This window comes from Paroedura picta, chromosome 2 (assembly GCF_049243985.1).
Source record: "Paroedura picta isolate Pp20150507F chromosome 2, Ppicta_v3.0, whole genome shotgun sequence".
Classification (NCBI taxonomy): Eukaryota; Metazoa; Chordata; class Lepidosauria; order Squamata; family Gekkonidae; genus Paroedura; species Paroedura picta.
The window spans coordinates 95,595,355-95,622,619 of record NC_135370.1 but is presented as its reverse complement, the minus strand read 5'-3'; the positions used below and the strand labels follow the sequence as shown (position 1 = coordinate 95,622,619).

Genomic DNA, 27,265 nt, shown 5'->3' with positions numbered 1-27,265 from the left:
TATAACACTTTTACTACTTCATCTTTTAAGATTTTGAATAGTTCAACTGGAATGCTGTCACCTCCACTAGCTTTATTATTGCTCAGACTTCCTAAGGTCCATTTGACTTCACATTCCAGGATGTCTGGCTCTAGGTCAGTGACTACCCCCTTGCCGTTATCAGGGATGTTAAGCTTGCCCGAGTCTGGATGTGTAGGTCCATATCTAACTTTGGGCTAAATTATATAGTACAAGAATATATTTATACTGGAGACTGACAGGATCAAAGTCACCCAGTAAATTATAAAGGTATGAGGCTGGACAACTATTTGAATATGGCTCTCCCTGTTTCAAGATTAACACTGCATACCTGAATACTCTGCTTGTTTGAATAGGGAAAGAATCGTTCATTGTGGAGCAGTTTCTGATGAAGCTGTATGGATATATTGCACACATAAGTTGCTTCTTGTTAGACTTGAAGACTGCAACTGAGAGTAGACGAGCAGGCTGCCCCTGAGATATGCTGAACACTGAGTCATTTTAGAGTTTCAAATAAGAGCCATCATCTTGAAATGTGCATAGATGACAATGAGAATCCAGTGTAGGCATGAGGTCCCTGATGAAAGTGCTGCTGACTACTCATTATTAGGATTTCTTTCTGTAGTGACCTGGGCTGCTATGTTCTGCAGCAGCTGAAGTTTCTGGATAGTCCTGAAAAGTATTCTAAGGTTATGTTTGGTTACATTCACAGTTCGTTTGAGGTAAGATGAAATGTTTGCTTTGTCATTCAGGTGCCCACAGTGATGAGGTTTGTTTCTAAGTGCACACAGCATGATAAAACATACCTCTTATTACTGTAAAGTAGGGTTGCTACCTGAAGAGATCCAAAACAAAGAACACAATTTAAGACTTTAAGAGTAACATATTAAGTGCGTCACAGCAGTTTATATGAAATATGGTCCTTGAACTATATTAAAGCTGCTTTTCACCATTACATTTTTCTATACAAAGCAAAGAAATAATTCTTTGTAATAAGGAACAAGTGGCATGTCTCCATCTACTTGGTTAGAAACATGAATAAATTTTATACCAACCTTATATTATTATTATTTATAAACTCTTTAAAGGTCAACTCAAAAGAAGTTTGCACAGGCCTTTTATTATTCATAGAATCATTGAGTTGGAAGGTACCTCCAGGGTCATCTAGTCCAACCCCCTGCACAGTGCAGGAATTCACAACTACAAACTTGCAACATTATTTAAAGCAAAAATTTATCACCACCTGTGAAACAATACCAGGGATTATTAAGTCCTATTATAAAAGCTAATTGCTTATTCAACAATAGTAATACCTTTTAATATTAATCCATCTTGACCATTTCAACATTTAGTGCTAAATATGAAACATTCACTCAGGCAGCAAATCATGCACCATAACTTGGTAAATTTAAAACCACCTGGTCCCATTGGTTTGTCCACATAGTTTCGGTATTTATGTGCTAAATTTTGGATGCAAAACTAATTCTTGAATCAGATTTTACACTCTTTCATTAACTTGTCTTACCCTATATTATTTGTAGTTTCCAATTAGTCATTATTAAATAATATTCTGTGTAGCCAAGTTTCTGCTATGCATACATCTGGATTCTCACCAGAATAGTGTGTCCACTGAAAAAGTGGCATTCATTTATATCCATTTATATGCAAGGATTCTAGGAACAGTAGTACTCTATGGCTAGGGTTTCGTATTACAGTTCTCCACCCCTTCCTCAAACCATAATTCCCAGAATTCTTTGAGAGGTACTAAGCTAGTATAATATTTATATTTTTGAACTATAGGTATATACTTGTTTAGAAACCACACAGGGTTCAGAATTTGGTCCAACTGCACCACTGCTGTTGTCCTGGTAACAAAAGGAGCAACAGGAAGTGCCCGAGGGATACACAACTATAGAAATAGGATAATTAATATTAAGAGAATAGGTGAGTTATGGAAACTTAGTCTAGTTATTGTCTGGAAAGCAGGATTTCCATTTATCTTGTAGACTGAAATGAGGAAGGGAAAAAGAGCAGGATAAAAATGCAGTGAACAGATAAGCAGTACATATTTTATATTTCACTTTATATATATGTTTACTTAAACCTGTTCTGTGTGAAAGAAATCCTTATTAAGAGTATTAGGATATCTGGTTAATATAGGAGATATTTTCCGAGTCATAGAAGTGTGATACTGAGTACAGTAAATAAATCTCCCAAGAGGCATATTGCAAAAAAGGTAAACTTATTTTTATTCAGGTAGATCCAGTCCACATTCGTGTTGCAGTCAAAAGAAGAAAAAAAATGTCTAAAGTACTTTATCACAAATGGTCAGCTTGTCTGGCATTATGCATATGGGAATATGAGAGCATTGTCTCTACAGGAGAGGCCTGCAGAAACATGACTACTGGGAGGTCATGTGCAGGGAATGAGAAGACAAAGTGAGAGAAGGGTCAGAGGGTAACTCCCAGGTTAAAACAAAGAGAGGCATCCTCTTCAAGGAGATAACAATCAGAGTGATGTAGTGCTTCACAGTGTCCAGGTATACTAAGCTGTTCACAAGAGTTCATGAACTGATAGTGTTTACAAATGTAAATGTAGAGAACTGCAATAACTGTAAACATTAAGTTATTTTATTTGACTCAGTAGGCCAAATACAATAAACATGTCTAACCATGTTTGTAGAAACATTTAACACTTGCATAAATGGAAGTGTTATTTCGCTTTCCCAAAATGAATGCCTGTCGTTTTTAGCTGCATTATGAAAACCCTGAATCCCAAAGGCATTTTTCACTTCTACTGAGAGTAATCAAAGCAGGTGTTGCTATGAGATGATGTATCAAGTGGTTTTGCCGTTTCTCAAATGGGGAAACATATTTATGAAAACAAATGTTAGTAGTTCAGGTAAGATTTATTGGTATTCAGACTATGTGTACTGATGATGACATATACACATTTTTAGCAACTCAAATTCCAGCACCAGGATTTAAAAAAACAACAACAAATCAGAGTGTTTATAGGATGCCACCTGTTTATTTTAATAAATCACAGCAATAAAGTTGGCATACAATGCTGTATGCCAGTCTTATGCTGGCATTGTATACAGTCTTATGCTGTATAGATGGTTAGCCTGAAGGTGGATCAGGGCATCATTGCCACCAGAATAATTTCTTAAAATCAGATATTCTGGAAATCTAGTATGCCCAAAGTGTAGAAATACTACCTTATATTTTTTATGGCAGAGCAACAGGATCATTTTTTTTTATTTTGAACAACTCTGCCATTCACACAAACTTTGCATGTATGAGATCTTTTTTTTACTTTACTACAATCACTTTCAATCCACTCACAGCCACATTTCCTAGGGTTGCTAGCTCGGGGTTGGGAACCCAGAGACTTTGGGGCTTGAGCTGGGAGTGGGTGAGATTTAGGGCAGGGAGGGACCTCACTGCAGTATTATGCTGTGGAGTGAATCCTTCAAAACAGCCATTTTATCCCGGGGGATAAAATGTCATCTGTAGATGAGCTATAATTCCTTGTCATCTGTAGATGAGTTATAATTTCAGGAGATTCCCAGGACCTGCCTGGGGACTGGCAACCCTAACATTTCCTCAGAATTAATTCCCCTTGATATCCATGGCACTTGCTTCCTAGCAGTATGTTTAGGTTTATAATCTGCAGGAGAGGGGGATTTTTTTTGGGGGGGGGGACCAGAAGGAAGAGCGAGCGAGAGCGTTCCTCCTTGTCAGAGCTGCCCAGTCAACGCCACCTCTATTGCAGTGTGGGGAAGAAGGCAGGAACGTCTCCGCGCTCTGGATTATTTTGTCCCCGCGCGGCCGCACTACCTTTCGTGGATCTGCAGGCCGGCGAATTTAGCGAAAAGTTTGTGCAGGGGCGAAGGAGCTCCTGGGGGCCGGGGCGGCGGGGGCCGTAAGGGACCGTCGTCGGAGAAGGACAGCGGGTGAGACGCGTTCGTTAGCACTGAAAGTGAAGAGCAGCCCCCCCCCCCCCTCCCTCGAGTTTCAAAACGAACTAGTTCGCGCCGCGGGGACAAGCGAGGAGAGTTGTCCGGTTGCCATGACAACGCGGAGGATGCCTGCGGCTTTAGGGCTCCCAGAGCGGTCTGTTCCGCGGGGACCCCATTTGGTGTGACCTTTGCGCGAATGAATGAATGAATGAATGCCAGCCTAGCCTTCGGGGTCTCTGTGAGTTTTGTTGCGCTAAATAGCTCTTTTTGACCCACGCTTCTGAGATTTGTTTGGATATTGTATCATTTGAACAGGCAGATACCTTAGTTCTGTGTGTGTGTGGGGGGGGAGGTCGTTGGCTGGGTGTCACCATTTCTCCACAGTGATAGGTGTGTGTGCGCGTGCAAAAGCTGAAGCCATGTTTTAACTTTGTTTACAAGATTTTCATAGGGTTGCCAACTTTTCCTTCTGACGTGGTTTCTGTGCTTTTATCAGTAACACAACAGGGAAAAACTTGCTTGGTAAAGCAGAAGCAATGATGGGGGAAAGCCTCACCTATGGATGGGCAGGGGAAGTTCTGCCCAGTATAACACCCAAGTAGGAAAAACAGTGAGTGGTTGCGATTAACAAAATATCACAATCCCATGTCCATAAGAGCTCTTTTTTACATAGCTTTTTCACAAGCTCAGGAATTTCTGACCTCAAATGACCCCCCCCCCCCCCCCGTTAATGGACTACATCTAGGGCTTTTTGTCTATGAAGTTTCAATTAAGGTTTGTTTTGTTACTAGGCTCACTCAACATCATAGCTCTCCAGTGGCTCAGATCATCACACAGAGTTGTAAGTTTATTCCTCATTACCTTGAGTTTTTCACTACTCTCTGTGAATCTGCATATATTGCCTTGGGATAGAACTATATGTAGTGGCTGCCACAGACCAAAGTTATACTTGCCAAGTTAATGGATATCTCTGCTATCTTGTCCTTTTGAATTCATAAAGAGATCCAAATGTTTAGCTAGCAGCATTACATGACTACACTTTCAGTCTGCCAATAATCTGGAGTTTTACAATCCTTTTTGCTGTTCTAGGAAGTACACAATTGTTAGAGAGGCTGTGACTGAATTCACATTTATCATTTAAAGTAGTATTTTTCAACTTTTCTTGTTGGTATGCATATTTAAACAATACAAAGTGAGTATATCCAGTTCCTAATTTGTAAAAAGCAAAAAGCCAGTATTAAGTATGCTCCTATTGGATTTGTAAATCAATTGATGGAAAAGGTGAATTACAGTCTTCATGCTTTAGAATGCACATATAATTTTGGTCCTTGTTTCATAGTTTTTCTTAGAATAGATGTCTCTGAAACCACAGGAAATGTCTTTATTTTATCCTTGCAGCTCTTTATAAAGCATCACTTTACAATTTTGTGTTCTGTACTACTAGTTTGTTACAGTCATGTATTTCAAATTAGAATGTGGTCAACTATAGGTCATCTCAATGGAAAACAAAAGACTGCTTTAGCAAACTAATATTAAATAATGGATATATTTATGCAGAAGGAACTTCCATAGTCTGTTCTTTTTTCTCCCAAAATAAGTGTGCATAGGACTGCAGCCTTAGGGTGTTTACATGTGAAACTAAATTGCTATTGAGCCTGTTGCATATTGCCTTGGTTAATGTCTGATGATGGTTCATGCAGAAAAGAAAGTAGAGCAAAGGCACTTGGAATGTGGTAGATTTCTATATATATGCATTATAAACCCAATTGAAAGTAGGACCATCTGTGCAGAAACAACTCTGGATTTAGAAATTCTTCCTAATATTTTAGCTATATTTTTAGATTCTTATATATTCTTTCATAACAAATTTTTCATATTTATGTTCAAATGTCCTCTGCTGGTTGCAGTTGCTCATATATATCTTTAGGCTATGAGGTTAGGAAATGAATTGTTAGAATTATGCTTGCTGGCATCATTATTATGGGACTTGCTGGCATCATTATTGTGGTTCATCTTCCAAGCTATGTCAGTTTTTCCCCCAAGGTTACACATGGTAGCATCCTCCAGTCTTCCATTGCTCTTTCTTAATCTTTTTAATGGCTTTTTGGGATGCCTTTGTGCCAATGTTTTTAAAGATGCAGGCATGAAGTATGTTTCTTGGCTCTGTGTAATATTTAATGGGATTTTGAAGTGCCCCCCCTCCCCAATTCCTGCTCCCCTGCCCTGTCCTATCTTTTTACCCCTCTGGCAGAGGCGAGAGCTGAAAGGGAGGATGGTATAGAAATATAATAAAATAAATAAATAAAAAAATTATCTGGTTTGCCAGCATGATACCATATGTTTGCCTGTCCCCATTAACATGCCCTACACCACCAAACTTTAAAAAAACACATAATATTTTGCGTCTTATTGTGATAGAATGCTTTAAAATACCAATTTAGACATTTTATTTATGGGGACGCATTGTGCACTTCAGATGACACATTGGCATCATTTTTCTCTGGCAGCTATCAGCTCTGATCTTCCTTTAAATATATAATATTTTTAATAATCTAAAACATAAGTGGGGCGAGGTAGGGAAGTGGCTATTTTTTACTGTGTTGGACATATTGTATGTAACCATTTCTTTCTGTGGATAACTGTTCTTCCTTTTCATTAAAAAAAAATCTGCCTTTTACAGATACAGCAATATAATGCTGTCTTTGTCTTCTCCCATAATGAGATAGCCAACAACTAATTTTAATAAATGATAATTGAAGGAAACCTTTTTAAGTGTAGCAAAACAGTGCATGTACATTTTTCTTCATCATCGAACAAGATAATTCCTGAAGAGAAGTTTCAATAGCCAATCACTGGTGCCCCCTCACTGCCCTTATCAACCATATAACTCAAAAGTATGGATGGAAGCTTTGGTCATACAAATACCATATTGAGCAAATTTCCATTTTCTTTTGGTTGCCTTGCTTTAAATTTAAATTTAAACAGAGTGTCAGCTCAAACAAGGCTGCTCGAGGCCATTTAGAGTCCTGGTACAAGAAAGACCAGAGATTTGCTTATTTTTTAGAGAGAAGAAAAGGTATAGGAAGCACTGCATATTTTGCACAGGAACATTGATTGTGTGGACCAGCTGAGGACACAAGATATTTAAAACCACACTAATTCAAAATGCTTTCTTCAGGTTAGGAAAGGTACTGCCCAGTCAAGAAGAATGCATGCATGGTTAACAACACCAGCCAAGGAAACAAAAAAAGAAAATAATAAAAATCTTCTTTTAAAAAAGTGGAAGATCTGCCCCAATGAAGTGAACAGAAGGGATGGTGGGGGCTGCCAGAGGAATACAAAAATGAGAATTTGGGGCATGGCTTCCTAAACCCATCAAGCAAACTAAAAAACATATTCATAGCAGAGAACTAGTCAAAGAAACAGTTGGGCCTTAGATGACCAAGGATTAAAAAGAGTGCTAAAGGAAGACGAGGAAATGGAAAATAAGCAAAATGAATTCTTTGCCTCTGTGTTCACTGTGATCAACATGTTGATTATCATGTTGATTAACATTTGGAAGACCAGGCCTCAAATTCCAGCTCTTCCCTGAAGCTATCTTGGTGAGCCAGAGCCAGTATTGTTATCACAGTCTAGCCTACATTATGCAATTGGTGTGATGCTAAAAACAAATGGAATCATAATGCTATGTTGAGAGAAATTCTTCTTTTAAAATGGGGACTGGGCATTACCTGGGTCACTGCCCTTATCAACCATATAACTCAAAAGTATGGATGGAAGCTTTGGTCATACAAATACCATATTGAGCAAATTTCCATTTTCTTTTGGTTGCCTTGCTTTAAATTTAAATTTAAACAGAGTGTCAGCTCAAACAAGGCTGCTCGAGGCCATTTAGAGTCCTGGTACAAGAAAGACCAGAGATTTGCTTATTTTTTAGAGAGAAGAAAAGGTATAGGAAGCACTGCATATTTTGCACAGGAACATTGATTGTGTGGACCAGCTGAGGACACAAGATATTTAAAACCACACTAATTCAAAATGCTTTCTTCAGGTTAGGAAAGGTACTGCCCAGTCAAGAAGAATGCATGCATGGTTAACAACACCAGCCAAGGAAACAAAAAAAGAAAATAATAAAAATCTTCTTTTAAAAAAGTGGAAGATCTGCCCCAATGAAGTGAACAGAAGGGATGGTGGGGGCTGCCAGAGGAATACAAAAATGAGAATTTGGGGCATGGCTTCCTAAACCCATCAAGCAAACTAAAAAACATATTCATAGCAGAGAACTAGTCAAAGAAACAGTTGGGCCTTAGATGACCAAGGATTAAAAAGAGTGCTAAAGGAAGACGAGGAAATGGAAAATAAGCAAAATGAATTCTTTGCCTCTGTGTTCACTGTGATCAACATGTTGATTATCATGTTGATTAACATTTGGAAGACCAGGCCTCAAATTCCAGCTCTTCCCTGAAGCTATCTTGGTGAGCCAGAGCCAGTATTGTTATCACAGTCTAGCCTACATTATGCAATTGGTGTGATGCTAAAAACAAATGGAATCATAATGCTATGTTGAGAGAAATTCTTCTTTTAAAATGGGGACTGGGCATTACCTGGGTCATCACCAAAATCTTCAGGGGTGTTTGGTTTTTCAGGTGATAGATGCTCCTTGGTGGTCTTTCCAGCCTTTATCCACCTCCTCATCCTCTTGTTTTAGTTTCTCCCCAGGCATTTTCTTTTTACATGTTAGGCAGTATCTACAAGAACCAAATGTCCATGACAAAAATGCAAACAATTGAAGTATTGTTAAACTTTGCTTTTGCAGAAAAAACAGTATATATTGTTTTTCATAACTTATTTATATTTGATTTCACCTCTAAGATTGTTAGCAGCAGATCTGTGAAGCAGTGATATCCATTGCAGTATCAGGGAGCCAGTACACATTTCAGTGAAATGGTAGATTATTTTTATTCAATGTGTGGAAGTTAAAGAAATAACTTTGATGCAGAATTCAAGCATTAAAGTGTATAGTATAATCAACAGTGTTCTGATTCCTACCCAGAGGTCAAGATATTTGATTTCTAATGAAGTTTGCAACTACTGTCCTTACTCCCTTCCCTTCATCAAAATGCCTATTATCATTTTGGTAGAAGTATTCATCAGCCATGGATACCAGTAAGGCCTATTATGCACAGCCGCTGAAACGGCGGTTGGCGGTCACATGGAAAACGCGGAGGAGGAAGAAGCGAAGCAAACCGCAAACGCACGGGAAGGGTGGCAAAACCCAGAGCAGCCGCTAGCTGCGGCCGACGAGGCAGCGATGTGGAGCAATCAGGAAGGGAGGTGAGCACGGTGCTGATCGAGGCTGGGCCACCAAGCAGGGCGGCCATGGCATGTGCAGGCGCAGGCCCTGCTGGCAGAACCGAAGTGCACAGAAGCAGAGAGAGCAAGCACACCCAGACACCCTGTATACCACGGACCTCCCCGATTATGCACGCGGCCACTCCGAAGCCACTTCTAGTTGCACCCTGGTCGCCTGGGAAGCGCCACTTTCTTCCGCATTTCGCTAATGCAGCTTTTTCAGCGGCATACGTCGACTCTGTGCCCGGCTGCTGCCTGCGGCGTGCATTATTTGTGATTTTAGCCACTGCCATCCCACCTCGAATGTGGACCTTCCCCTCGGTGCATAATAGGCCTAATGGAACAGATTTACAGAGGGCAACAAGAGCAAAATGCCCTTTTCCCAAACAAATACTGTGAGGTATAACAAAAGCTATAACAATGGTGTTGACACTTTGTTGAAAGATGGCAAAGGCATGATGTAAGGCAACTCTACCTAGTCTCAAGTCCTTGGTGAATCTTACCTCAAGGACTATCTTCTCTACCATGGACAGGTTGATCTGAAATTGCTTTCATACTTCCTTATAATAGCTACCATTTGCTAGATACTGTACTCCAACTCTCTTTTTTACTGAAAACTGCTCCCTTGTGCTGGTATGAAATCTCTGACAATCCTAAAGAAGGTTTCACAGATCACATGGAAGATCTCCATCCAACCTTGATTGTTCTACATCATGAAATTCTCCCACCAGTCTTTGCTGTGGCAGTAGACACAGCAACTACAGGGTTTGCAAAGGCATACCAATGAAGATTGTGGTTGAGATCATCAGCTTCTTGTTGCAAAATTTAGGCTTAAATTGAAGAAAGTAGGGAAAAGCACTAGGCCACTCAGGTATGAACTAAATAATATCCCTGACGAATATACAGTAGAGGTGACAAATAGATTTAAGGAATTAGATCTGATAGACAGAGAAGAACTATGGACGGAGGTTCGTAATGTACAAGAGGTAGCAACTAAAACCATCCCAAAGAAAAAGAAATGCAAGAAATCAATATGGCTGTCTGAGGAAGCTTTACAAATAGCTAAGGAGAGAAGGAAAGTGAAAGGCAAGGGAGAAAGAGAAAGATACACCCAATTGAATGCAGAATTCCAGAGAAAAGCTAGAGGAGATAAGAATACCTTCTTAAATGAACAGTGCAAACAAATAGAAGAAAACAATAGAATGGGGAGGACCAGAGATCTTTTCAAGAAAACTGGAGATATGAAGAGAACGTTTCATGCAAAGATGGGTATGATAAGGGACCAAAATGGTAGGGACCTCACAGAAGCAGAAGAGATTTAAAAAAGGTGGCAAAATTATACAGAAGAACTATACAAAAGTGAGCTTAATATCCCTGATGACCACAGTGGGGTAATTACTGACCTGGAGCCAGACATCATTGACTATGCTAAAGCCTTTGATTGTGTGGAGCACAACAAATTGTGGCAAGTTCTTAAAGAGATGGGAATACCAGAGCATCTTATTTGCATCTTGAGAAACCTATATGCAAGTCAAGAAGCAACAGTGAGAACCGGGCATGGAATCACTGATTGGTTCAAAATTGAGAAAGGAGTTCGGCAAGGCTGTATACTGTCGCCTTGCCTATTTAACTTGTATGTGGAGCACATCATGAGAAAGGCGGGGTTTGATGAGTCACAAATTGGGATCATGATTGCAGGGAGAAATATCAACAACCTCAGATATGCAGATGACACCACTCTAATGGCAGAAAGTGAGGAAGAACTAAAGAACCTGTTGATGCGGGTGAAGGAGGAGAGTGCAAAAGTAGGCTTGAAACTCAACATCAAGAAAACAAAGATCATGGCATCCAGCCCTCTCAATTCCTGGGAAATAGATGGGGAAGAAATGGAGGTAGTGACAGATTTTATTTTCCTGGGCTCCAAGATCACTGCAGATGGGGACTGCAGCAAAGAAATTAAAAGACGGTCCTGGGGAGGAAAGCTATGGCAAATCTAGACAGTATCCTAAACAGCAGATACGTGCCAACAAAAATGCGTTTAGTCAAGGCTATGGTATTCCCAGTTGCAATGTATGGCTGCAAACGTTGGACCATAAGGAAGGCCGAGCGTCAAAGAATTGAGGCTTTTGAACTCTGGTGCTGTAGAAGACTCTTGCGAGTCCCTTGGACTGCAAGGCGAACAAACCATTCAGTCTTAGAGGAGATCATCCCTGACTGCTCCTTAGAAGGCCAGATCCTGAAGATGAAACTCAAATACTTTGGTCACCTCATGAGAAAGAAGGACTCCCTTGAGAAGACCCTAATGCTGGGAGCGATCGAGGGCAAAAGAAGAAGGGGACGACAGAGAATGAGGTGGCTGGATGGAGTAACTGAAGCAGTAGGTGCAAACTTAAATGGACTCCGGGGAATGGTAGAGGACAGGAAGGCCTGGAGGATCATTGTCCATGGGATTGCGATGGGTCGGACACAACTTCGCACCTAACAACAACAACAACAACCAATGAAGCTAGAACCTTGCCTTTCAAGAAATCTTCAGTAGACCCTGTGAACAGTCCTCCTGCTGGCCACAAGCTTTATGCATGGAAGAGTCCTTTTTTGCCAAACCAGGTGGTGCCAAAGATACAGAGAACAGAAATTCAAACAACTTTTGGGGGTATAGTGATGACATGAACCAACATCAGCAATACAGTGTTGGTGGATCCATGGTGCACTGATGTCACTGATCATGCAGAGCAGATTAGAGAATCCAACAAAAGTTTAAACTGAAATCCAATGAATTTGGAGTCCCTAGGGCAGGTATGTGACTGCCCAATCAATATGCTGTAAAGGGAGAAGCTGTGCTGTGCATGAGATGGTGAGGAATGGATACTCACAGTTATTTGATTTTGCTGATTGCCACTGGAGATGAAAACAGTCACTACAGAAATTCCATACTTTCTTTGAATGTGTCAGGAAAACAGCTACAGAAAAGCAGATGTTGGGAAGACCTCCTGGAAACTCAGTTGTCAGCATGATTCAGCAAAAAGGAGGGCTGACAGCCAAGGCAAACAGGTTTTGTAAAAAATCTCTATAACTTAACCATAAAGCATAGGATTGGTAGATTCATATTGGATGACTGCGGGAATCTTGTTCCTTTATATTTTCGAAAAGATGTTTTCAGTCTAGTTTGTTCTGAAAGAAATATTGTGGCACTCTAAAACTATGATTTGTTATCCTGCAAAACATAGAACTTTTCCCAAGGACATGTAACCAAAATGGTCTCATACAAAAATCAAAGCAGTATTAAAATTTTATCTGGGCAGTCATTTACAGTGTTACTTATGTTACTTTTCATCCTACTGTGCTGCTTGGCAATTTAGTGATGTCTTTGGGGCTATTTTTGTATAAGTCCCAGCTACACAGTTTGAAGGTTATATTTGCGGCAACTATCTAAGGACTTCCAATCAGATGTGCACTATGAGTTTCCCACAGAAAATTTCATTTCCGGATGCATGGGGGCTCATTCTGAATGGGAACATTCTGCTAATCTAATGACAAAGCTTGATAATAGGCATTTGCATTCAGTTATGGTGGGCATGTCGGGAAGGGAATATGTGATTTTGTGACATGTCTCCTGAGTACATAACTATAGTGAAGTGGTTGGCAGTAGTGGTTGCACCAGTCTAAGGAAAATAACTGATTCTTATTTGAGGACTTCTATGAACTCCCCCCGGCTTTGTCTATCCCATATATTTTGCCTTTCTTATTATGCTGCCTTCTGGGGATCTGTCATAATTCATGAGTGTTCTTTCTGACTTTTTTCTCTCTGTTATGTGGAGTGGCAAGGTTGAGTAGGGCAAGGCAAACAGAAAGAGCAAACAATAATCCAAGCAAATACATTTATTTCGGTCAGCTACCGGTACAAAATACAAAACAGTAAAACACAATATAAGATTGGTTAAAAGTCCCAAAATACTTCAATAGATCCATCCTAACCCTTGTACATATTTTGCCAGGCACTTCTACATTTAATTGCTAATTTGGCAATAATATAGGATAAAAATGAGCCTCTTGTGGCGCAGGGTAGTAAGGCAGCCGGCATGCTGTCTGAATGAGGCTGGGAGTTCGATCCCAGCAGCCGGCTCAAGGTTGACTCAGCCTTCCATCCTTCCGAGGTCGGTAAAATGAGTACCCAGCTTGCTTGGGGGTAAACGGTAATGACTGGGGAAGGGAATGGCAAACCACCCTGTATTGATCTGCCAAGAAAACGCTAGAGGGCGTCACCCCAAGGGTCAGACATGACTTGGTGCTTGCACAGGGGATACCTTTACCTTTATAGGATAAAAACAGTAATCCCTTTGTTGCAAGGAGCGGATCTAAACTTGGACAGAACTTGAAATTCCTCCTCCTCCTCCTCCTCCCCCCCTCCCCCTCCCCAGCAGTATTGAGAGTTTAATGCTCTCAGTTTTGCAAAGTTCTTCTGTGGTTTGCTCCCTTATATGATTTCTGGCAGGTTTCTCAACCACTTTACTAAATTAGATCACTTTTATTCTAATAATTTATTAAATTGTATAAATTAAATTCTAAAGTCCCTTCTGGGTTGTTGAAATAAAAGTTATATTATGGTTACTAGGCTGTAAGACATAAGGGCACCAGACTAAGATCATTAATCATTTTCTTGTTGCTTCTGAATTATGAACTAATCTGGATAGTAATTTTCACTCTCTGGGAATGTTCGTGGCAGTCTGTGTAATCAGTTTGGTTAAATCAGGGATTTGCACCCACTTGGAATTTTATTTATTTATTTTGATTTCTGTGCCACTGTTTCCGGGGTTACCGGCTCATGGCGGCTTACAGCAATCTTCTAAAATATACAATAAAATCAATACATTAAAACAATACATAAAATGAACCCCACCAGTATCACACAGGATTAGAATACAATAAACAACACAGTTGTTAACTTCTAGTGGCATAGGGTCATCAGGATTTCAAGGAGGAACCCAGAATCTTTAAGTCCATATTCTGGTCTCAACCAAACATCTGGGGAAACTGAGCCAAGGAATAAACTGAGTTAGTTCCATCAGGGTCTTGAGATCCTCCAGGAGCTCATTCTACCAGGTGGTGGGCAGGACAGAAAAGGCCCTGGCCCTGATTGAGGCCAGGCAGACCTCCCTTGGGCTCAAGACAACCAACCTGTTGGTATTTGAAGAGTGAAGTGCTCTCCGGGCATAGACACACAGGTTGTCCTTCAGATACACTGGGCCTAGACTTTGTAAGACCTTAAAGATCAGGACCAATACCTTGAACCAGATCCAGAATTCAACCATTAACCAATGCAGCTGCCTCAGCACTGGCTGGATATGAGCTTGCCAAGGTGTTCTAGTGAGAACCCTAGCAGCCGCATTTTGTTCCAGTTGCAATTTCCAGGTCAGGGACACGGGTAGGCCCACATAGAGTGAGTTACAGAAGTCTAATTTGGAGGTGACAGTCACATGGATCGCTGTGGCCAGGTTTTCCAGGGGTGGATAGGGCATTAGTAGCCTTGCTTGGAAAAATGCCAGTTAGGCTACTCTGGTGACCTGCAACTCCATAGAAAGGGAGATGTAAGAGATCATACCTAGGTTCCTGCTGGGCCGTGTGACCTGAAGGTGCACACCAACCAGGCTAGACAAGCATGTTTCCAGATCTGTGCCCTTCCTTCCCAGCCACAGGACCTCCATCTTGGAAGGGTTGAGTTTCTATTGACTCTGCTTGAACCAATCTGTCACTGCTTCTAAACATGAGGCAAATGTTTCTTGGGGGGAGGGGGAAGAGAATTGGGTTGGCCATCCATCAGGAGATAGAGCTGGGTGCCATCTGCATATTGATGACACCCCAGCCCAAAGCTCCAGCCCAGGTGGACCAGAGGGTGCATAAAAATATTAAACAGTTTGGGGACAGGATTGTACCCTGTGGTACTCCAGGGAGATGGAATATGAACTCTGAGTAGGGTAGGTAGCAGAAGGACTAGGTACCTTTTGTAAGAGAGAGATTTTCTCCCACCTTAATCTGAAAAGTACTGGAGAAGCTTTTCTGCTTTGCTCTGGTGAATTTTGTAGCACAATTTTGCCTTAAATTTATGCTACTACTTACTTTCTGAGCATCATTTTGTTTCATGAGCTGCTGTAAAAAATTTTGGAGGAAGACCTCAAATAACTTCATGACCATAATGTCATCTGGTATTTTAGCTGAGATGTTCATTCATGCAAAGACTGGCTATATATTTCTGTAACTGTTGTTCCAAGGAAACCTACATGCTAAGTGCCAAACTAGACTTGACAAGTACCCATGAGGTCCAACCTGGGGGTGCCAGCATCATTTTAAAAGGATTTAAAATTGCCACAAGGTGCAGCAGGCTAAGGCACTCCTGTTCCCTACCCTGTGCCTTTTAAAGTGCTGGCACTTAAAATTCAGTGTGTGTGTATGTGAGTTAATCCTCCCGTTGCCTTGACCTGGATAGCCCGATCTCATCAGACCTTAGAAACTAAGCAGGACCATCCCTGATGCTAATCCTCCAAGGATCTGGATGGTGTTCCTCCAAGGGAAACTAGGGATCATGACGTGGAGGGAGACAATGGCAAACCACCTTTGACTGTCCCTTGCCTGGCTGTAAGAGAATCCATGGATCTCCAGGCTGCACTATTAATAGTGCCAGGATCTCCTAGCTGCACAACCCTCCCTTTTTCCAATTTCTGATTTTTCTGAAAACGTGTTTTTTAAAGGTTTGTAGAAAGCTCTAAATGTAAGTATCCACAGATATTGCTATGTTGAGAATGAAATACATTGACAAGTGGAGATCTGCAAGGACTTGCAGCAAGCATCTCATTTTCCCTCCCCCATTATTTCCTCTTTCCCTGGCAGCCCCCATAGCCTTTCCACTTTTTTTGCTTCCTTCTGTCTTTCCCACGGACCAGCCAACCTGCCATTATCTCCCCTACCCCACCTTCAATTTTTCTTCTTCCTTCCTCCTTATAGCTTCTATCTTGGACAAATCTGCCTGTTTGCATGATGCCAGGTTGCTTCACAGTGGGGAAACCATGAGGCCTACTGAGGGGCACCTCATATAACTTGGTCTGAATGACTAATAAAGTTTGACTGACTGACTGGGGGGCACCTCATTCTCTCGGGTATTGTCATGTGGCATGCCAATATCTCCAGTCTCCTCCTGTATGGCGGTTAGCCATGCCAAATCCTCAGCCTTTGACTCCCCCTTTCTCTCTCATGTGTTCTTTGTTCCTTCAGTATACCTTGGTGAGCCATCACTGGGCTATCGTTGGCAGACAGTGCCATCACAGAGGCGGTAGCCCAACAGACTTCAGGCCAGGTGGGCCCAGTGGCCATGCCGATAAGTTTTGGGTTGTGGTTAATTAGAACTGGAAGCTCAAAAAGGTCAAGTTCCTCAGCTCCCAGTTCCAAGATGCCCTGCCTTTGCCCCATCAAGAGAAGCCTTCAGTGAAGGCACACAGCACTCCTGCATGGCGGGATGAGGAGGGCACCAGGCTGAATCTGTCCATCTGCCGCAAGGACACTGTCAGGGAAGGTGGCATCAGGAGACATCTGTTGAGGGGTGATGGTGAACCTCATTGATGGGGAATGAGCCCAGAACAGCTCATCAGATGGGGGAGGCTTCCTCCAATGGAGGATCTATCAGCTCACCTGTGGACTTCTTGAAATTTCCCATGGTACTGACATTGCAACTGCATTGGAGTGAGTCAGGCTTAGCTCCAGGTTCCCAACCAGAGAGGACCTGAGAAGCAGTTGCGACAGAGCCACTGGTCTCCCACCCAGGAGGAACCTTACAGCTGCCCTCTTTCGATGGACTGAGAGCACCATGTCCAACCTGCCCCCAGTGATGGCACAGGTGTCTTCTTACACAGTCACTACTAATGTCCTGGAATCACAGGGAGCAGTGGGGATCCCAACCAGGTCCTGCCAGGTACTTCTCACCCTTTAGGCTTCCTGAGCTCTATCACAGATGAGAGAATGGTTCCCCCCCCCCATCAGCACAAGGCTATAGCGCCCTGGGACCTCAGTATTTGCCCCACTGCCCCTAACATATATGTCTCTGGTACAAGCACCCCCCTGTTTTATCAGCAGGCACCTTCCATGACCCCATAGTTTACCAGGTTCAGCTATGGGGCTGGGCTGTACCACCTGCCATGGCATATGTACCCACAGCACAGCTGGTGCCTCACCTCTACCTGCAAACTCCACCCGTGGCTCTGCATTCCCTGGGATGCAGTCCTGGAACAGGGACTGTGGTGGGGCATAAGTTTCCTGCTAAGTATGATGGGTCACTGGACAAACTGTTTATTTCCTGGTGCAAGTGGCAGGCTTCATGGAAGACTGCGGGCTACTTTCCTCACCAAGGCTGATGTGGTCCACACCCTTGGGGCTAATCTGGAGGGGGAAGCCAGTATGTGTTGGGCTACCCTCCATGAAGTACAGGAGCCAGAACTGGCAAGTGTCCAAAGATTCTGGGAGAGCCTGCAAGCACGCTCTGGGGACCTGTTCCATTAGCAGAAGGCTTGAGCTGAATTGCAACAGCTGTGTCAGCAAGGGAGACCCCTTGCCCAGTACATCTGTGACCTTTGAACTTTGGTCTGATAAAGGGAAGTGGTTGGGGAATCAAGGAACCATATGAGTTGTGTCTGGATTGGACATGGTATCGACTAGATGCTACCCTTTATTGTGGCAGTTTCCTGCTGTCCATGTGAAGAGAACTTCCCATGTGACATGCACCCATTCTTACTGTGATGAATTTCCTTTGAAGTACAGAACAGGATGTCTGGTAAGGTGGGGGACATATTCATTCATTTAATGAAATAAATGCAGAGTGCTTTTATTTCCCTTGTAAGAGATTTGCTCTAAGGGAAAAGTTGCAGCACTTCTTTTAAATTTAATTGCAAGAAGGGAACCCAGAGATTATTTCTCTTGAAACTACCTTTATCCACTCTCATACAGCTCTGAACCTTCAAGGTGGAGAGAGGAGAAATGATTTCAAGGGGTAGGGATAAAACTTCAATTGCAGTCTACAGCCTTCAGATGAAGGATCTACAGTTGCCCTCTAACTGCCCCTTTAATATCAGTTTGATCTGCAAGCAGTTATTAGATTATTTTGTCATGCCACATGAAGCTACAGCTGCCAGTTCCACTGCTTAAACCTCAATTAAAGGGGCAGGAGATACTTTTCTTGCCCAATTGGCAGGTTTAGGGATGGCAGCTGCAAAGTAGTGAAAGAGGCAGCTGGAAGACATGACTGTTTTCCCTTGCATTGCTTCCTTGCAGAGTAGATAGATATGCTGTTTTTCAGATGGGAGAAGTAGAATTTTCAAGCCTTAACTATCGTTATGCTCTAGAATGAGAGGGATCAGAAGTAAGTATAGTAGATAAGACTGTGCAAGCAAAGTTGCTGCAGTTACGTGCACAGACTGCTGTCTTGCACTATCTAAGGTGACCAGATTATCACTTTTGGAGGGACATCTGGGGATACCTGGCAAATTGTACTTATGTTGAAATTAATATATATATTAATATATATATATATTAATATATATTACAATACTATTTTTGTGTTCTATGCATTCTATGAAAATTTTTGTTGCACTATATAGACCAAATTTTAATCAAGAACCCCCCCCCCCCGGTCAATGGTGTCCTGAGAATTGGCATTGCAAAATATGTTTACTGATTTCACAGATCCTTTTAAATTACAGCGCTTAAAGTGTTTAATTATGATTCCAAACTCAATCATATGCATACATTTACTACATTTTTCATAGAAATACATGGGGTGGACTGTAAGAACTGCAGGTGGAAGATTGAACAGATCTTTCCTCTCTCTCTCTCTTGCTCTTGCATTTTTCTGCCACTCCTGATATTTAGAGGGCTGTCAGGAGCATCGTTGACCACAGGGCAGAAGACTGCAGATTAAGGGTTAAATATATGGAAATCATACAGAGCCTCTTGTGGCGCAGAGTGGTAAGGCAGTGACATGCTGTCTGAAGCTGCCTGCCCATGAGGTTGGGAGTTCAATCCCAGCAGCCGGCTCAAGGTTGACTCAGCCTTCCATCCTTCCGAGGTCGGTAAAATGAGTACCCAGCTTGCTGGGGGGTAAACGGTAATGACTGGGGAAGGCACTGGCAAACCACCCCGTATTGAGTCTGCCATGAAAACGCTAGAGGGCGTCACCCCAGGGGTCAGACATGACCCAGTGCTTGCACAGGGGATACCTTTACCTTTATATGGAAATCATATGCATCTGCTGTACAAGAAATGCCTTTCACTTGCACAAATGCTAGTTTGATCCAGCTCTGGAGGTTATTCCCTACCATTCAGGGTTAATATTGATCAAGAGGTTTGTTAAATCTTAGAAATTAGTATTCATTAGATAATTTAAATAACAGGACTTTTTAATCCAAAAAAGATATAATGGCATTAACAGGAAACTTGAATACACAATATATTGGTATGAGTGATTTCTGGTCTTCTATATAAGTATCTGTGATTGGTATAGTGAGACACAGATAATCTAGTATGGCATGCTTTAGGACATTATATAACATGCTGCAGGTAAACCAGCCTTGCTAGCACTTGATGGTGGTGTCCAGATTTTCTTTGTGTCTGTTGATGTTTTCCTGACAATTGGAGAAGACCAGTGCCTTTAAAGCCTATGTAGTTATAATATATATTTGTTTCACAGCAGGAGAGAAATATTTTAGAGAATTTTTACATGAAAGTCTTACATGACTCTGAATTGTAAATGAGGGGAATGGTGTTGTTGTTTTTTGTATTAACAAATTAATTGTGCTGTACTAAGGAAGTATGGTACAAATATGCCACCTTGTGGAAAACAGTAATACCTACACATCTAAGTTAATGATAAAAAATAGGCTTATTTGGCTATATATGCTTGACAGTTATGTTTCCTTAAAAATGCACAGTTTTTAAAAAATGTAGTAGGTAAAGACTATTTAAGTAATATTTGTTTTAGTAGTTAAATACTTTTCAGATAGTTAAACTTATCAATTGTGGCTTCTGCCCCTGTATTAGATCCTTATTGCAGCTAGCTACACATTTCTTGGTTCATAATGAGCTCTCCAGTTCAGTTGAGCTCTCCGGGTATGGAGCTTTCAGCATTTTCTTTATTGCTTTTAGCAACATTGTGTTAAATTATGTTGTAGATCATCCTAGGTGTCTGAGTGAAGCTTCTCTGGAGGTTTTTTCTTATAATGTAACAGGCTTGTATGTGAAACAATTTAGTTTAAGTTCAGAGGATAATTAAAAGGTCAGCAGGTTGCTGTTCCCAGTGTTTTGTTCCAGATAAAACTACAAAGATAAGGGCTTTGATTTATTTCCCTTCGGGGAGAGAATAATGTGTGGAAATATAAATAATTTTCATGCTGATTATGTACACGATTTACAGACATTTCTAAAGTATGTTGTTTTCTTTAACTTCCCCTTCCCCTTCCCCTTAACTTACCCTATCTGGCAGATACCTCATTGTCTAACATAGGTGCTTTCAATGGAGAGCACACGCTAGTTATTTGTTAAGATTACAATTGTTTCAGTTTTAGTCTTGAAGCTTCTATTTGATTTCAGTTTATAAAACACAGCTGTCCAGGTTGAGCAAATTTCATTACTGCCTTCTCAGCTTGAATCAGTCCATGTCTCTCTATGTTATGTGTTTGATGAAGTAGGGTTATGTATACCATGGTGAAGGCAACTAAGTCTTATCCTGATCCCTTGAACTTTATGTAAAAAAGATTTCTGAAATTTGGTACTAGAGTATTTCTGAAACTGAGAAAGAAGACATATAGTCATAGAATCATGGAGTTGTAAGGGGCCATACAGGCTATCTAGTCTTATTCCCTGCTCAATGCAAGATTAGCTTAAAGCATCCATGATAAGTATCTGTCCAGCTGCTGCTTGAAGACATCCTGCATAAGTGTATGGGAAGCAGCATTAATTGGTCAATGTACTATTAGAAATAGGTTACTAAAGAAGCAAAATAGAAGATATTCTGAAGTGTGGATATCAACTCTTAGGAGTACTGGGATGGGAGAAATGGGCCCATGATTGCTGGAGACCCAGTGATTTCAGGCTTCTTAGATGAACAGATAGAAAGTAGTAAACTGGAAAAATCAGGAAGCAGTAGCATGGAATATGGATAATGTATGGATAATGCAGGTATGTGCATAAAATCCTAGTGAAGGTGGCGCTCAGAGAGGAGGAACAGGGAGCACAGATGCTATAGGAATTAGAGACATATGTGGAATTTGTAGATCATGGGCCTGGAAGAGCTATTAAGTTTAGAAGTCAGATATGACTTAAAAAAAGGTAAACATAGTACGGCATGCAGAACCTATAGAATTATGTATATACTAGGCACCATATCTGTGGTATGTGCAGCTTTCTGTTATTCTGTTTAAGCACTGATAAACATTGTAGTATCCAGAAATTAAATGGCATATCTGTATTGAAGTTGGTTCTTGCTCTGGCACACATTTCTTGTTTAGTTTGAAATTCAGAATTCTGGCTTACTGAGAAATTGTTCAGGGACCAAAACTGGTACCCATATTCAAGAAAGTCATCTAAAATGTGTTCTAACTAGCCATTGCAGATAAACACAAGAAGGAATAAAGGTGAATGAAAGGTGAAAAGTGGTCTACAAATTTAAACATATGAACTGTTTAAAATCAGATATTAATGTTTCCAGGCACAGTGCTAGACTGTGCCTAGAGCTGCCCCTGATTTCTACCACCACCTGTGGGCCAACTCTAATGGCTGGGGCAGGAGTTTTTAGTATTTTACCACCATGTTAAAGATTTATAGTTTTGGGAAATTGTTTTAGGTTATTATTGTATATATTTTATGTGGTTTTATAGAATCGGATATTGTTTTATGTTATACTAGGGGCAAAGCCCGTTGTCTCCAAGAACACAACGGGCGCTAGAGTTTGTCAGTGGGAAGAGGAAGGGGAGGAGTTGTCCAGTCTGTAAGGGCATGGGGTTGTCATGTGTGTTGTGTGGGAGGTTGTGGTGGCATGGTGGCAAATGAGGCCATGGGTGTGGAGATATGGGTGTCAAGAACCTGTGGTGTGGAATGTTCGTTGAATGTGGGAGAGGACTGACCATTGGGAATTTTGGCATAGTGGTTACAGATGAGCTTTCCAGAGCCATGTCCTCAGATATGTGAAAGGAAAATCAGACTGGAGACTCTTCCTAGGGGAAGATTACATGGCAACCAATTCCCCCCAGTTCTGCGTCATTTCCCTTCTTTGTGAATTAGGCCACATTCACCGAAATGTCCCTCTGCCCTAATACACATAGGGTAGTCACAGTACACAGGTGTCCACCCTGTTCCTTCTGTCTCCCATATTTTCACTGTTGGTAAAATGTTATGTGCCCACATGCTTCTTTCATGGTTGTTCCTTAGAAGAACGGATTTTTGTAGCCTATTGCTTACTACCCAAAGGAGTCTCAAAGAGGTTTACAAACACCTTTTCCATTTGTCTCTCCACAATAGTCAACCTGTGAGGTATGTAGGGTTGTGAGAGATCTGAGAGAACTGGGAATGGGCTGCAGTGACCCAGCAGGCCTCAGGTGTCTCAAAGCATTTTCTAATCGTCTTCCCCTTCTGTCCCCATAGCAGACTCCCCATGAGGGAGGTGGGGTAGCGAGCCTCACGGGGAAGCTGGCAACCCTAAGAGGAAGACTGTCTGTGCACAGCAGTCTTGACCTTAGTAAGGTTTTTAATACTGGTTTTTTATTTGCCAGGCCAAGGATATTTGCCAGTTACTATTTCAGTGATGATGTGTCTCCAGACATTTACTTGTTCTCTATTTAGTTTCAGGCTGTAAATATTTATTTAGATCTTCCTGCACTTTCCAGACTCACAGGACTGATGCTGGTCTGCCTGTCTGCGACCCAGAATACAAACAGTTGCTGATAAGGGCTGGCCATAACCCATAACCCACAGTAGGGACACTCCTGCACCACTCCCTACCAACTGCAGGCAAAAATGTCTCCTTTGAAGGCTGGACTCTGAGGCATTGTACGATTTTGAAGTCCCACCTCCAAACCTCCAGGAATATTTCCAACCCAGGGGTAGCCAACCTACAGGTGTGGCCTGGAGAGCTCCTGGAATTACAGCTCACCTGCAGAGTATAAAGATCAGCTCCCCAGGCAGAAAGGGCTACTTTGAACAGGGTTGTGGTAGAGAAGAAACATTTAAGGCTTCCCACACAGGTTGTTCAACAACAACCTGTGTGGGAAGCCTTAAATGTTTCTTCTCTACCACAACCCTGTTCACTTGACTTGAGGCCTACTGCACAGGGTTGTTGTGCAGATGAAACAGGAGACAAAAGAGCCAGCTTCCTCTGCAGAATAACGGTGTGCAGTGGCCTCAAATCTGCAGAGAGTTGCAAAGAAGAAAGACACATGGCTTGGCTGTGTCTAACCCCCGGCCAGAGCAGTATTTTAAGTGAGAAGGGGCTTTTCTGTAGCCTCCCTGTCAGGCAACTGTTTGGCAGAAGGGGAAAGTCCCCCCCCCCTCAAAAGGAAGGCCCTCACCTGCGTTGCTCTTGGAAAGGCCTCCTTCCCTCAGTCAGGGCCTGTCAGAGGCTCCCTTGCAGCAGGCCTGGAGGGGGGGAGGGGGAGGGGGAGCCCTCTGCAGCCTCCTGCCAGCTCTGTCAGGGTTCTGAGGCAATTTACAGTTGGACATGACAGTTAGGACAGCCTTGGGGCGAAAAGGGCTGGCGCAGCCTGTCCAAGCCTCTGTTCTCATCCCCGTTGGCAGCCCTACTGACATCCTCTCCCTTTGGTGGTCAGGAGCAGACTGGCAGCCAGACTGGGCTGGGTGAATGGAATTTTGGTCTGTCCTGGTGAGGGGCCACTTTGCGCGCCTCCCCATTGGCTGCTTGGCCCTGGATGGACACTCGGAGGGCCCAATCAGGGGCTGCTTCGCGGCTCCTGATTGGGCCCTCTGAGTTTTTATCCTGGACAGGGCCCGCCCTAACTCCTCCCCAGGTGGCCTTACTCTTTTATTTAATAGGACCCTGTCCTATTTAAAGATTACTGTGAACTGCAGCAAGCCAGCTTGCTGGGAGCGGCAGTATACAAATCAAATAAATTAATTAATAAAAGCCTGGTAGTTAAGTATACATACCAGTCTGCTCTGCATACAATGACTTACATGTCCATAAATCGCTATGGACATTAAGACTGACTATACCTGAAGCTCTCTCCAGTGAATCACACAAAAATTCTGAAAACAAATTTCATTGCTCTCAATTTATATGAACCTACCCTGAAAATAAGTTCCTGAATAATTTATTCATTTTGTAAATTAATCCCTTGTTACCACTGGCTTGCAGCAAATGGAGATGGTTGCCAAAAGGTGGAAGAACTGTAAAGAAGAATCATTGTGGCTGTAGCACCACTCATAGAAGTAATAATTTTTGACTTACTCTTGATTTGAAGTCCAGCCCATGCTCTATGAGAAAAAAGTTTATTGCTGAGGCTCAGTGGCCCTGCAAACTAATTATATGATTTCCAGTAGTGATTTAATGCATTGGTATGTCATTTCCATTATGCCTAGTGGTGACAGAGTCACAGAATCACAGAATCATAGAGTTGGAAGGGGCCATACAGGCCATCTAGTCCAACCACCTGCTCAACACAGGATCAGCCCAAAGCATTCTACAGCATCCAAGAAAAGTGTGTATCCAACCTTTGCTTGAAGACTGCCAGTGAGAGGGAGCTCACCACCTCCTTAGGCAGCCTATTCCACTGCTGAACTACTCTGACTCTGAAAAAAAAAATTCCCCCTGATATCTAGCCTATATCATTGTAAAGGTAAAGGTATCCCCTGTGCAAGCACCGAGTCATGTCTGACCCTTGGGGTGACTCCCTCTAGCGTTTTCATTGCAGACTCAATACGGGGTGGTTTGCCAGTGCCTTCCTCAGTCATTACCGTTTACCCCCCAGCAAGCTGGGTACTCATTTTACCGACCTCGGAAAGACTGAGTCGACCTTGAGCCGGCTGCTGGGATTGAACTCCCAGCCTCGTGGGCAAAGCTTTCAGACAACATTTCTGCTGCTTTACCACTTTGCGCCACAAGAGGCTCTATATATATCATTGTACTTGTAGTTTAAACCCATTACTGTGCGTCCTTTCTTCTGCAGCCAACGGGAACAGCATCCTGCCCTCCTCCAAGTGACAACCTTTCAAATACTTAAAGAGGGCTATCATGTCCCCTCTCAACCTCCTTTTCTCCAGGCTGAACATTCCCAAGTACCTCAACCTATCTTCATAGGGCTTGTATAAGATTACTAAGATCTTATAAGATTGCTAAGATCTCATACTTGGTCTCTTTTGCATTAGAATTCCTATGTTTCTAAGTATTGTATGAGCTTAATTTTCCAGATCTTTCATTTTAGCATAGTATTTTCATACTATTTGAGGTATTTTGTCTTTTTGAGAGCTTTATTATAATTTTAAGCTGGGAAACGTTGAATGAGAAATAGTAACTGTGTGTAGCCTATGTTTTTAATTTTCAAAGCTGTTCATTTGCTGAAGTTAGTGACACATTATTTCAGTGACTCATATAGTCCTTGAATCTGTTTTGAGATTGAGTAGATTTTTCTTGTGTTGAAATTTCCCTGTGCACTGATGTGCTTTATGTGTATCCTGGAGCTTTAAGAGCAACAGGCACAAGATATAGAAAGATGGGAATCTGCCTCATGTTAGGCAGTAGCTGAAATGAAAACCTACCTGGACAATAGTTCTTGTGTTATCTTACATTTACAGAAAAAACTATAGAATAGAATTATTAGTAAGGCAAGATACAAAGGGCTGTTTTAACGATCCTTCCAAAGGGAATGGATAAGGAGCGTTTGTCCTTTCATTAGAATATGTAATAACATTTTGAGTTAATATCCAGCACAATAAATTCTGAATTAAATTGCTAAATACTGATGGTGTGCAGCCCTGCTATATGATTTTAATAGGCTATGTCATCTTGTCATTTTCTTGTGGAAGAAAATTATGTCCTTGAAATTGAAACCCTTTCATTGTTCAATGTTGGAGGCAAGTGGTATTTTCCCTACTTCCTCACAACATCATGGTGCATTTGAAGAAGATTTCAGTAAGGCTTTTGGTAAGTTTCCAGTGAAATTCCTATTGACAAGTTGGTATCCCCATACAACCAGCAAGACTATACCACCTTGCTGACAAAAACTGTACAACGGATGGCGGCAACAGTTTTTATCCTCTAACGCCTCGACTCTTCTGTTCACAGTTGCAATATTCAAGTAGGTGTCACTAGGCAATGTTGGCCCGGGGGGAGGGGGGAGATACCGATTACAAAAGGAAGGGGGAGGACCTGATCTTATTACCCCAGTCTTATCACATTATATATAGGAAAAGTTTCTTATGTTGAGTTTACATATGACATTTGCTGAAGATTTATGGATACCATTGACATAATTTTATCATCTAGCAATAGCATTTAATGCTATAGAGGAATGCTGCTTGGACAGAGTAGGGAAGAATTTGCCATTGGGATGATTTTGTGATTTAAAAAAAAATTATGTCTCTCAGTTGCCATCACAACAGTATTTATGTATAAGCAAAAATTTCAGGAAGACATAGCAAAATTGAGAATATTTGCTTCATAAAATATGATTCCCTTGATTCTTATATTACAGGTTTCAAAATCATATAGGCTCTTTTTTAATCCTTCTTCTGTATGTTTTGACTAACTTTAACATATCTAGTACTTTTAAACATGTTGTAATAACCAATGATATAACAAATGCAAGCGTCCCTTCTCAAAGCTAGCCCATCAAAGCCATGGAGACATTTCCAGTGAGTTTCTTTGATTGACCGCTGGTTGGGACATAGTCT

At 41.7% G+C, this 27,265-nt stretch overlaps 1 protein-coding gene across 16 annotated transcripts in view; it reads left to right on the top strand.

Moving 5' to 3' along the window:
* Nucleotides 1-3,808: 3,808 nt before the first annotated feature.
* STK33 (serine/threonine kinase 33) overlaps nt 3,809-27,265 on the top strand; it is a 72,887-nt gene continuing 49,430 nt past the window's right edge. For 3 of the 16 annotated variants that reach the window (XM_077321730.1, XM_077321722.1, XM_077321717.1), the window contains exons 1-2: nt 3,852-3,976; nt 4,774-4,823. The gene's annotated coding sequence lies outside the window, so the exon portion shown is untranslated. Of the gene's footprint in view, nt 3,977-4,085; nt 4,221-4,773; nt 4,824-18,133; nt 18,152-27,265 lie in introns of those variants that run through there. The other 13 variants (XM_077321728.1, XM_077321723.1, XM_077321718.1 and 10 more) reach the window with 10 other exon arrangements.